This window comes from Sus scrofa, chromosome 1, assembly GCF_000003025.6.
Source record: "Sus scrofa isolate TJ Tabasco breed Duroc chromosome 1, Sscrofa11.1, whole genome shotgun sequence".
NCBI lineage: Eukaryota > Metazoa > Chordata > Mammalia > Artiodactyla > Suidae > Sus > Sus scrofa.
Window position 1 is genome coordinate 228672362 of NC_010443.5, and position 11046 is coordinate 228683407.

At 38.7% G+C, this 11046-nt stretch overlaps 1 pseudogene; it reads left to right on the forward strand.

The window, feature by feature from the left end:
* On the forward strand, nt 9567–10387 carry LOC110257040 (annotated as a pseudogene).

Consider the following 11046-nt stretch of genomic DNA (forward strand, 5'->3'; position numbering starts at 1 on the left):
TTTCAATTTCCAAATATTTGAGTGTGGTTTTCTTTTTATTTTATATTATAATTAATACTTAAGTATAAAGAAAATATACTTACAAAAGAGAAAAGTCTCTACTTGTAAAAATGATAGTTCTTGAGTAAAGTATGTTGGAACAGTTGAGTCTTTTCTTAGAGATTCATTATACGTATTAACACATAAAAGGACATGAAAAGATGTACAGCCCAGCCACCTCGCTGTCATTTTTTATAATTCCATAAGTATTTAACCAGATGTCTGTTTATATAATATTGTACCAATTGAAGTGACACCATTGGTGCCCTGCCCATATCCCCTCAAAACACAAAAATTCTAGTACATGCCCATAACTACAGTGCTTTCTGTTGTTCCATAGGCAAGAAGAAAACTAGAAGTGCTAGGGATTATTTAAAGCCCTTGGGAACAGCCCTTAATCATTGATGAATGAGTTAGAGGTCAGTACCTTAGCTTCCTTGTTCCTTGGCTGTGACAAGTTTTGCATGAAAAGCACTGTTCTCTAGTATCTCTTGGAGAACCCCAGTTGGACCAACCCCCAGTTACCCATGGTGGAAACATTTTCTTAACTTCCTTCCCTTTTCTGTCTCATTTCCCCACCTCCTACAGGTGCTCTAAGAAGTCAATCCATTTTTCTGTTGGGTTGTTTTTTCGCTCTTGAGTTGTATAAATTGTTTTTATATATTTGTTGGTTGCATCATTTACAAAGATTTCTTTTCCCATTCTGTGGGTTGTCACTTTTCATTTTTTTTTTAATGGTTTCCTTTGCTGTGCAAAAGCTTCGGAGTTTAATTAGGTCCATTAGTCTTATTTTTATTGTCTTTATTTTGGGAGGTGGATCAAACAAGATGATGTTATGATTTACATCAAGAGCACTCTGCCTATGTTTTCCTCTGGGGTTTTATAGTATCTGGCCTTACATTTAGGTTTTTAATCCATTTTGAGTTTATTTTTGTAAGAGAATGTTCTAATTTCATTCTTTGACATGCAGCTTTCCTGTTTCCCCAGCACCACTTATTGACAAAACTATCCTTTCTCCACTATATATTCTTGCCTCCTTCATCATAGATTAGTTGACCATAGGAGTTTGAGTTTATTTCTGGGCTTTCTATCCTGTTTCATTGATCTATATTTCTGGGGTGTGTGTGTGAGTGCCATACTGTTTTGATAACTGTAGATTTGCAGTATCACCTAAAGTCAAGGAGCCTAATTCCTCCAGTTCCATTTTTCTTTTTCAATATTGCTTTGGCTATTTTGGGTCTTTTGTGTTGCCATACAAATTTTAAAATATTTTGTTTTAGTTCTATGAAGAATGTCATTGGTAATTTTATAGGGATTGCATTACCTTGGATAGTATAGTCTTTTGACAATATTGATTCTTCCAGTCCAAGAGCATAGAATATCTTTCCATCCGTTTGTGTCATCTTTGATTTCTTTCATCAGCATCTTATAGTTTTCACAGTACAGGTCTTTTGTCTTTTTAGATAGGTTTATTCCTAGGTTATTTTATTTTTTGATGTGATGATAAATGGGATGGTGCCCCTAATTTCTTTTTCTTATCGTTCATCAAAGAAGATATAGAGATGGCCAACAGGTACTTGAAAAAATGCTCAACATCACTAATTATTAGAGAAATGCAAATCAAAGCTACAATGAGGTACCACCTCACACCAGTCAGAATGGCCATAATTAGTAAGTCTACAAATAAAAAATGCTGGGGAGGGTGTGGAGAAAAGGCAACCTTCCTTCACTATTGGTGGGAATGTAACTTGGTACAAGCACTAAGGAAAAAAAGTATGGAGGTTTCTTAGAAAACTGAATATAGAACTACCATATAATCCAGCAATCCCACTCCTGGGCATATATCCAGACAAAACATCCATTCCAAAAGATACATGCACCTCTATGTTCACTATAGCACTATTCACAACAGCCAAGACATGAAAGCAACCTAAATGTCCATCAACAGATGAATGGATTAAGAAGATGCAGTACATATATACAATAGAATACTACTTAGCCACAAAAAAGAATGAAATAATGCCATTCACTGCAACATGGATGCAACTAGACATTCTCAAACTAAGTGATTAAGTCAGAAAAATACAAATACCATATGGTATCATTTCTATATGGAATTTAAATCTGGCACAAATGAACCTATCCACAAAACAGAAATGGACTCACAGATACACAGAACAGAGTTGCATTTGCCAAGGAGGAGAGGGGAGGGAGTGGGATGGACTGGGAGTTTGGAGTTGGCAGATGCTAACTAATACATTTACAATGGATAAGCAATGAGGTCCTACTGTACAACACAGGAAACTATATCCAATCTCTTGAGATAGAACATGATGAAAGATAGTATGAAAAAAAGAATGTATATATATGTGAATGACTGGGTCACTTCGCTGTACAGCAGAAATTGGCACAGCTCTGTAAATCACCTACACTTTAATTTAAAAAATTTAAAAGTATCATGTTCCTGAACAAAAAAGAGGTCAATCCAAAACACCACTTGAAAGAATCCAGTGTTCTGAAAGGAATAGAGTTTGAGGAGAGACACTTTAAAGCATTAGGTTACCATCAGTTTCATTACTTGCTTATTCATATTCAAGAAATGAAGAACTATAGGCAAGTCAAGAAATACATTTTACCCTTGCAGAGAGTTTATGGTCCTTCATTCTACTTTTGGAGAACTTAAAATTTTTATGAAAATAAATTTCTGTTGTTTATAAACCACACAGAATATGTAATTCTATGAGAACAGCCAGGACAGACTAAGACAAGGGCTTTGTATACTAAGATCCATGGATGACAAAGAGGTTAGTGGTTAGAATTCAGAATGTCCTTCAACTTGGAAATAGATATATCTAGATAGATACAGATATAGATAGATAGATAGATCTTTATTTTCAGTAACCTCTAACTGAAATTTAATATTTCCTTCAATTGGGAATGTAAGCAACAAAGTACATAGTAGAACTGGCAGTACCTATCCATTTATGACCTGTAAAAATTGTCATTTTTTTCTGTATCATATTACAATTGCTATAGATATCTTGACATATTTTCACACATCACAATCTCAGTACTGTAGCTGGAGTTCCCATTGTGGCTCAGTGGGTTAAGAACCCGACTGGTATCCATGAGGATGAGGGTTTGATCCCTGGCCTCTCTCAATAAGTTAAGGATCCTGCATTGCCTCAAGCTGCGGTGTAGGTCACCTGTGTTGCTGTGGCTGTGGTATAGGCCAGAGCTGCAGCTGCAATTTGATCTCTAGCACAGGAACTTCCATATGCTGCAGGTGCAGCCCTAAAAAAATGAAAAAAAAAATACTATGACTATATAAACTATATATGTTTAAATACTTTGGTGACTATTTTTTAACATATTTAGTGTCTGGGAATCCTATGGTATATTACAAATTTAAAATGTTTCTTTTTGAGAATAGATCCATAGGCTTCACCAGACTGTCTAGGGGTTCAAGGCATAGAGAAGATTAAGAACACCTAATGGAATGGAAAAAATAAAAATCATAAAAAAGAACACCTAATGGGCATATTATTACCTGTTTCACATATTGGAAGACTGAGGCATAGAAAGCCTAAGGAATTTGCCCAAGGTTGAAGAGTATAAAAGCACAGAGCTGGGATAGGAACTCAGGTAATCTGGCTCCAGAGTTCACACCCTCAACCAAGTGTCCATGACTGCCACCCTGAGAGTCTATGAAAGCTACTCTCCTAGATTACAGAGGTGTCTAGTCTCCCAAAGAGTAATCTCAGCTGCACATCTGCACTTCACTTAGCAACCAGATGTGCCCAGTTAAACCGTAATTGGCTTCTTTTTGCACCGTCCTGCTCGCCCGCCTCTGCCTACCTCTCTGGACCCTTCTCCTCCTCTCTGCTCTGTCTTCCAGCCACACTGCTCTTTGAACTCATTGTTTCCTCTTGCTGGGGTGCCCTTCCTCCCTTTACTTCCTTTTCATCCTGTGACCTTGCTGTTATGTCACCACTGCACAGAGTACATCTGCAGTTAACTTACCAAAGTCAGTTCTCTTTTTCTTTTATATTGATCCTTTCTCAGCTGTGGGGATTGCACATACCTTTTCCCAGTGTTTGGCTTATCTTTTCACCTTCTTTAGTAGAGTCATTCAATGAGCCAAATTCTGATTTTAATGAGTCAAGTTGATCAGCCTTTTCCTTTGATAGTTTATGATTTTGTTTCTGAAGAAATCATATCCTACCTCCTAAGTCACTGAGATACACTTTCATATTTCTTCTAAAAGTTTTAAAGTCTTGCAGGTACACATTTAAGCTCTGAATACATCTAGAATTGACTGGTGAATATTGTGAAGTAGGGATTCATTTTTTCCCATATGGATCTGAAACATTCCTTAAAAATCCTTTTGTTTTAATACTGTATTTCCAAATGAGAACACAGGGTGTTTAACAACAAGAGAATACCCTTATGCTCTCTATAAAGAACTTGTCATGAGTTGTGTTGTGGAAGAATGAAGGAAACATGTTTCTATTTTATATTTACACTAAGTACTTTTTAAAGAAATTACAGCTCCTCAATTTTAATTAAGCCCTCAAATTTAAACTCCTTCAAAAGAAAGAAATGGGGTTATAGAATTGGCAGTCTTTTCTCTATTTTGGATGCTTCTACTTGAGGCAGTCCTACAAGCACTATGTCAACAACTTGGCACTTAACATTCAGAAGTGAAACTCTAGAAAACAAAAGATCATGCCTCCATGGATACTTCCCTGTGTTTGTGTTGGGATTTGTGTGTTTGCATATGTATGAAGTAAGGGGAAAAACACAGAAATGGCAGTGTGGCATTTCATCCTTCCCCAAGTACAGCACAGTGGAAGGTGACAGAGGAAGAGTCCTAGTAGCAATGCATGTTGGAATTGTTGCTTTTATGACCTCCTTAGTTCAGCTGGTCACTTCAGGTACTCTCCTCAGGGGTAGAGAGAAGAAAGAAAGACAGAAGGAAGAAAGTGGGCAACTGGCAGAAATGTCTGCTGTGGGATCTGCATGTACAGACTTATGATTTGTAATAATTCTTGGCACCTGTCAGAGCCTGCACTGTGGACCTGGGTCTCTGTGATGAATGAAAGGTCACAGCTGAATATCTAGAAATATAATGGTCCTAGGAATAAATGATTACCACTGTAACCTCCCTACTACAAGATCAATAGCTTAAGTATTTTATTCCTTAATGGGCTTTAATCTGAAAATGACACAGCAAGACCTTACATTTCAAAGGAAACACAGAGGGAAAAAATCCGTTTCCAGACTCTATAGAAAGGACATTACATAGAATGAAATGGATAACTGCCACTGATTCTCTTATGAGGGTACCCTAAGTACTGTGACTGGGTCTAATTCTCAAAATACTGTAGGCCATAATTAGAGCTCAGATCCTGGAGCTGACTCCACTGAAACTGTTCTTACAAAAGTCACTGATTGCCTCCATGTTGTTTAATCTCCTAATGAACTCAGCCCTCATCTCATTTGACCATTAGCCACACTTGGTGTCTGATCTGTCCCTCCTGGAAACTCTTACTTTGTTCCTTGATATCACATTTCCTTGGTTTCTTTTTCCCCATCTCTTGCCATTGGAATGCTCCAAGATTCAGTCCTTGGATCTCTTTTCTACCCTTTTGGAGATCTCACGCCAATTTCATAATTTCGGATGACCTCCTTATGTTGATGTCCAAAACACTGATCTTCAGCCAGGATTCTCACCTTTCCAAAGATCATCACTTGGAAGTCTTACACGCATCTCGGAGTTTCCGTCGTGGTTCAGTGGTTAATGAATCCGACTAGGAACCATGAGGTTGCGGTTCCATCCCCTGGCCTCGATCAGTGCGGTTAAGGATCCGGCATTGCCATGAGTTGTGGTGTAAGTACAGACGCGGGCTCGGATCCTGCGTTGTTGTGTTCTGATGTAGGCCGGCAGCTGTAGCTCTGATTAGGACCCCTAGACTGGGGAAACTCCATATGCATGGGTTCGGCCCCAAAAGACAAAAAGAAGCCTTACACACATCTCAAATTTATCCAAATCAGAGTTCAGGTCCTCACCCTAAAATTTGCTATACCCATACTTTTCCCATTTCAGAAAATGGAATGCCCTCCTTCCAGTCACTCAGACTAAATATCTTGAAGCTACTCTCACCCTATATTGACTCCATCAGGAAATTCCAATGGCTCTACCTTTAAATATATGGTGAATGAAACCACTTATCCCCATTGTGGCCCAGTCTATCATCTTTGTCTCAGTATATAGCACTATATCTTCTAACTGATCTCCCTGCTTTCACCTTTGCCCCTTTCTAAGGTCATTATCAACAAGGCAGCCAGAATGGTCCTTAGAATAGATTCTCTCAGGATTTCATAGTGGCTCTTCATTTCTTTCAGGATTTAGTCCACAGTTCTTACAATGTACAGCAAGTCTTTCCTGTACTCTCTTACCCCTCAGACTGGATTTCTTTACCCCTTTACTCTTTTTAACATATTAGGCATATTCCTTCTCAGGGCCTTTTCACAGACTATCCTAATGTCCGGAATGCTTTCCCACCAAATATCTGTCTGGATTACTTCACTTTTCGCTCAGGTAATTGCTCCATTTCTTCTTACTGGTGTGCACAGATCCTCAAACCTAAAACAGCTCTATCTAAATTGTTAGCTCTTTCTGGCACTCCTGGTTTTCCCTATTCTTTCTCTTTTATTTAGCCAGATACTAACCCATTCTGCATTCATAGCCATGTCTATATTATGTTTGTTTTTATTATTTTGTTCCCTTCTGGGAATGTGAGCAAGAAAATTTTGTTGATTTTTGTTCGCTAACATCCTTATGTAATATGTTTGCCATACTAGAGCAATGTGGGTCCTTATGCTTTGGTCAAGCATTGCATGATGCTTAGAGGGAGTGCCTCCTAATTCGCATCCTAGCCACTGCCTTATTCATCTCACATAGTCCTGGCCTGGCCAAATGTGATAAACCTGTTCCTTAATTAATATGTCTGATAAGAAGATGATAAGGAAAACAAAAAGGTGTATCTGAGTGAGTTTTAAATTTTGTCCCGTGAATCCAGGCACATTTTCTTTTTCTTTTTCATTGAGTGCCATACTGATCACAGCAGAAATAGAGAAAAGATCATTTTCTTCTGGGTATGCAGATGTCTTCAGGAAGAGAAGAACTCTGATTACTGTATTTTTTAAAAGTTTTCTGAGTCTACTGCAGGAAAAGTTGTGAAATTGCACATTAATCTTTGGAAAACATTGGAATATAATTATTTACTATTACCAGTTAGACTTTATATTTAATTCAATTAGTTCTGTTCAGTTATTAGAATTTTCTTCCCAAATATGCAAAGAACATTTAGTTAGCTGGGAAATTCTTCCTAGGCTTCAAGAGTTCATACTCAAAGACTTGCTGAGAGCAGCAAGCTGCAGCTATGTCATCATATATTCAGAAACCTATGCTGAACCTCTAGGGCACAAACTCTTTTGTATTCAGATTGTAGTGTTGCTGTCCCTTTAGGTTTTGATGTTGAATTCACAAAAAAGTCCTGAAAGATTCATTGTATGACCCAGTACCTCAACCGTATCCAAAATGCTACTCTTTACTTCTTGATACAAAATTTCCAGGAGGAAAGGAAATACCCCAGTTTTTATTCATCTGTTTGCATGTTTCCTGTGTGCTATAGTAGCAATTGCAGCAGAGATCTGGAACCTCTAAGAGAGGGCTTGCCCTTTTACCAGATTAAAAATTCTTCTGACTGCTTTAATGTGTGGGTTTTATTTTTGCTTTTCTTTAAGCCACAGACTGAAATGGGCATTTAAGTGCCACAGCATTATAATTACATTAATTATAATGGCAATAGCCCAAGATCCAGGATGTGGTGTGGGAGGAAGCACAGTGGTCCTCTTCAGGACACTCTCCTTAAAAGCAACCTGACACACTCCTCCCTTGTGGCTGCGGTTCAGTTTAATTCAACACTGAGCGGAAGTGGACACCTCTAAAGTGCAGAGCTCCGCGGTCCTTTTTGAACCCCAGCCTCTCATTAATATGTACTCTGAGCAGCCAAAGAATAATCTTCCGCCTCACTCTCACACCTTCGACCACACGTGGAATATTTCTGTCCTTTGCAAGTGACAAAACGAGAGCAGGCTCCAAAAAGGCAGTGGGCAGTTTGGGGGGGTTTTAAAGTGTCTTTTGGAGAGGGCACCACAAAGAAAATCCTGCAGGAGTATATATTTGTAGATGCTTTTTATATCTAAAAAGGAAAACAAGAAGGAGGCACTGTGGGATTGCGATTTCCTTTGGGATTAATCATTTACATGTTAAACGCAGACTTCTGGGAGGAATGTTGCTTTTAACACCAAGTAAGACCTGGATGGACAACAAACTGTTGCCCTTCCCTCTTGCAGGCTTGGCCACTCAATCAACCAAATGTCAAGCAAGTGTGTTTGCTTCCTACCCACCTGACAGATCCAGGTTCCCCGGGAACTTCTTCAGTTACTTAAGTAGATGCTGATCTTACTCCTTGCCTAAGACACAGGGGTAAAACTTGCCTGGATATAGATTGCTCTGCCACTTGCTAACTTCATAACTTCAGACATGTGGTTTCAGGACTCTAAATCTCAGTTTTCTCATCTGTAAATAGGGGTAATGAATCTTATATGATTTCTGGGGACCAACTCTGTTTAAGGAGTTTGGCTCGGTGCTTGGCATGGAGTACTCACTCGTAAATACTAGCTGTTGTTATTTATTATTATTATATTTCTTTATTGGCACCATAGTATAGCTGATCCAGGGAATTTTCACAAGAGAATCTAAATTTTTGGTTATGTGCTAAAGATTTCTGGACTCTGCCCAATTTGAGCTCACCCTAGATATGGCAACCAGATGTTTATATGGGAGATGATATCAGGAAGCAAAGTGGGGAAGGAAATAGGAAAGGGGCTAGGTCTTCACTAGAACTGCCATTAAGGGTACGTTAATGTCATAGCCATGTGCAGAAGCCATGTCACATGGACCCACGAAAGCCAATTGTTGGAGTTCCCGTCGTGGCGCAGCAGAAACAAATCTGACTAGGAACCATGAGGTTGGAGGTTCGATTCCTGACCTCACTCAGTGGGTTAAGGATCCGACATTGCTATGGCTCTGGTGTAGGTTGGTGGCTACATCTCCGATTCAACTCCTAGCCTGGGAACCTCCATATGCTGTGGGTGAAGCCCTAAAACCAAAAAAGAAATAAAAAAAAAAACTCAGTTACTAAAACAGCTCTCCAGGAATTTCAGTGAAGGTTTTATCCAATTAGAACTTAACAAGCATGAGGAATGTATTAGTAATCTAATGAAATACTTTTTCTACGTCCTTTTAAAAGATACAGTGAGTAGATAATAAGGTTTAATTAGCATTTTATGAAATTAAGAGTGCCACAAACTAGAATAAATCTTATCTTAAAGGGCGTTACACATGCATATGAGAAAAAAGGGCTCTTTTTCTGGTTATCGCAGCACCAAGCACCATGAGCAGCAAAGTCTCCTCAGACACCCTATAGGAGGCTGTGCGGGAGGTCCTGCATGGGAACCAGTGCAAGTGCCAGAAGTTTTTAGAGACAGTGGAGCTTCAGATCAGCCTGAAGAACTATGACCCTCAGAAGGACAAAAGCTTCTCAGGCACCATCAGGCTTAAGTCTACTCCCCACCCCAAGTTCTCCGCATGTGTTCTGGGAGACTAGCAGCATTGCGGTGAGGCCAAGGCTGTGGATATCCCACACATGGACATGGGAACACTGAAGAAACTCAGAAAGAATAAGAAACTGGTCAAGAAGCTGGCCAAGAAGTATGACGCCTTTTTGGCTTCAGAGTCTCTAATCAAGCATATCCCATGAATCCTGGGCCCAGGCCTGAATAAGCCTGGCAAGTTCCCTTTCTTGTTGACCCACAATGAGAATATGGTGACCAGAGTTGATGAAGGGAAGTCCAGGATCAAGTTCCAGATGAAGAAGGTGCTGTGTCTGGCAGTGGCTGTTGACCACTTGAAGATGACAGATGATGAGCTTGTGTACAACATCCACTTAGATGTCAACTTCCTGGTGTCACTGCTCAAGAAAATTTGGCAGAACATCCGGACTTTGTACATTAAGAGCATCATGGGCAAGCCCCAGCACCTGTACTAAGGCTCAGCTTAATAAATCATCTGCCACCATTAAAAAAAAAAAAAGGAAAAGAAAAGAAAAGAAAAAAGGACATGGGGGATAGATGTGGAATAGGGTAAAAGTACATATTTTTGTATATAACATCAACATTTATTTGAATGATTTTTAAAAAATTTTTATTGAAGTATAATTGATTTACAGTGTAATTTCTACTGTATAACAAAGAGATTCATATGTATTATTTTCATATTATTTTCTATTATGATTTATCAGAAGATACTGAATATAATTCCCTGTGCTATACAATAGGACCTTGTTGTTTATCCATTCTATGCATAATAGTTTGTGCCTACTAATCCCAAACTCCCAATCCTTCCCTCTGCCACCCCTCTCCCCCTGGCAACCACAAGTCTGTTTTCAGTGTAGAATGGCATATTTAATATGCAGCCCCAAAGTTTGATTCACGTCAAAAATTAGATATCTGAAACATTTTATACAAATTTGGCTAAATTTGCAAGAGACACAGAAAACTCAGATAATTGATGTTTAGCTTCTCCAGTATTTGGGGAGGAATGAAATCAACAGTGGATGCCTCAGTGGTACACATGTAATGAAAATTGAGTTACATTTTCATGTGATGGTAGGTCTGCACACTTGAAACGAAACTGCTATGCCACATCAAAGTCAAAAAACAACAAGCCTACAAAGATGAAAATAAATTGTTAATACTTCCTTATTTTATACTGAGAGACTCTATATAACAAAGCATTATTTCTCTTCACTTATCTTCCCAGTTTTTGCTCCTCTTATTTACATAAATTAATAGAGGAAAATATCATTGGCACCT